Raw genomic sequence first — 2,689 nt, forward strand, 5'->3', positions numbered from 1 at the left:
CCTAGTCAAGGGTATCACTTATAACCTTGTTTTGATATACGATTAAACGTTTTCATAAGGATATTATTTCTAGATGAAGTAATGTCCAAGTAAAAATTATATTTTGACGGGCATGTAGTAACTGGAAGAGGGATATCGCTGGTAGTTGAGTTTCTTGTCTATGGAAAGTAATTCGTATAAATCCCAATCAACCGAGGGACCCGTTTACTTTCCTGGAGAGACTCGATGAGAGTGATTGAACCTATTAGGCCAAAGCATGCTATATCAAACGTCACCTTATAATAAACAAAAGAGTTTTATTCAAAAAGAATTACAAGGTTAAACCAGATACAGGATCTGGAACTAGATTACATGATCTAGTATTAATACATGGTTGTTATCAAACTATAGGTCTGATCAATACCGTTCATCCAGCTTAAACGAAAGAAGTTAAAGTTCGATATTGAAAGGTGAATACGTACAACCTTTTATTGGAAACTTGGCAAGTTAGACATTGGGTTTGACTTGACAAGTCCGTCAAAGTAAATGGATTACGTGATCCCAAAGTTTGTTGAATGTTTACATGAGATGTCAGGATCTCTAAAACTTATAATACATGTTACATAATAAATTACTTAGACAGTCAGTACATGTGTCTGAATTCAAACATAGTGTTGCATGTAGATTAAACTAGTTTCTCAATATGGGCAGTGGGTCCCGAGAATTTATATAGTTTGTTACATGCTGGTCAAACTAATCTCCTCAATAAGGGCATCAGTTGTCGAGGGCATGTTAGTTTGTTGTATTTTACTGTGGCTATGGTCCCAGAAACAAGAGACGTTTCTGCTAAGTAATAAGAAAACTTTCTATGTATTATACAGATTGTTAAAACTGTTTTATTGAGTAAATACGTTTCACCAGCATATCGCTGATGTATTTACTTAATATTTCAGGTAAGAAAAAGATGTGCTAAGCAAAGATAGAGTCATACCGTTAGAAGATTCGTGAAGAATGGCTTAGTTTTTTATATATAAAAATAAACGAAATCCTTGTTATGTAAATTACTTGTTTTGTAAAACAATGTAAGTTTGGGTGTTTATTCCCGAACTAAGTTAGACAAATATAATATTATTATAATCAAAAGAAGTCTTCCGCTAAAACAAACCCTATACTCTGATATATTTACAAAACAGGTACCAACGGGCAGTCACACTCCCAGGCCCGGATTGGGAGTGTGACAGAATGCTTCCAATGACAGGACGGAGGATATTTTCTTCTGTCATAATAAGTCGCATAAAATGTGGCGTGCATTCCGTGAGGTGTTGTTGATTGAGTCGACGTACAAGGCCAACATGTACGACTGGTTGTTGGTTCAATTTGTTGACGTGAAGTCAACATCAAAGTCGTTATGTATCGTCCACACATTTATAATTAGGGGAAAAGAGAATAACTTCACTGGGCCATTAAGAAACTTAAAGGATTGCTCGAGGATCGTATGGAGCCACGTGTGATACTGACTAACGCATACCAAGCCCTTATGAATGCGTGTCAAGTAGTCTTCCCTAATGCCATCAAAAATTTATATAGATGGCATATCTCCGAGAATATAAAAAAAAGTTTAAGAGTCTCTATAGAACAGATATCAGGGAGGACTTCGCGTAATGATGGAAGGTTCTGTATCAGTCTCCGATGATCGAAAATTTCGACTATAATTGCACTCAGATGCAACGCCATTTAGAAAAACTAAACAGACACGGTAAAGTCTTTCATGCGTATACAGTTTTTAATAGTACGGATAGACATTTTATTAATATTTCCTTTTATTTTGTCAGAGGTCTGGTATTATATTCATAAAAACTGGTTGGAGCCATACAAACACAAGTTTGTAGCTTGCTGGATTGACGACCGCCGAAACTACGGCGAGCACACAACAAATCGAGTTGAGAGTCAGCACACCAACTTGAAACCAACAACACGCTCGACATCATTGTGAGGCATGTCTTCATCGCCTTATTGCCAAGTCTGTCACGAGTCGTATTCAGGGTGCGAAGCACTACAACCTCCGCGATCTGTTTTTTGTGTGTTGCCTGCTGACCCACACGCACTACAACCTCGCGCGAGGTCTTGCAGATTATTCCATCGGGTACTACCGAAGACAGGTGTGTGGGTCGTTGCTGGGTGGCCCGTACGTCACCCAGCTTGTGATTTCGTTGGGGTACGGAGATCAGGTAGCTGCTTTACGTATCCCAGCAATCGCTCCGAGCCCGTTGGACTGCACCCGCTGCTCGAGCATGCATATCGTGCAGACGTTTACTGGACCCGACGACCAGGTAGACCATCTCATGACCGGGGTGACGGCACGCGCCCTGTACGTCCATGTGCCTTTAGTCGAGTCTGCCCCAATAGCAGCGGCGGAGGTCTAGATTTTTTACCAATCTGTCGACGAGGAGGAGGATGCAGGTGGGGACGCAGATGCTGATGTTGACGCACATGAGGTACGTTTATTATATTATCGTTTAAAGTTTAATTTTAATTCGTCATATTTATTAGTTTGTTATTGTTTTGATATTAGCCACCGCCACAGCACGTTCCTCGTACTTATCGCGCGGTGCATTTGGATGTCGACACTGACGGCATGTTACAGCACATGGAGCGGGGGATGCTGGAGATGCAGAGGTCGATGCTTCAGGTGCAATGTCGAATTAGTTGG

The sequence above is a fragment of the Bidens hawaiensis genome, unplaced genomic scaffold, assembly GCF_021521415.1.
Source record: "Bidens hawaiensis isolate Kalapana, Puna unplaced genomic scaffold, B.hawaiensis_p1.1 tig00044036_1, whole genome shotgun sequence".
NCBI lineage: Eukaryota > Viridiplantae > Streptophyta > Magnoliopsida > Asterales > Asteraceae > Bidens > Bidens hawaiensis.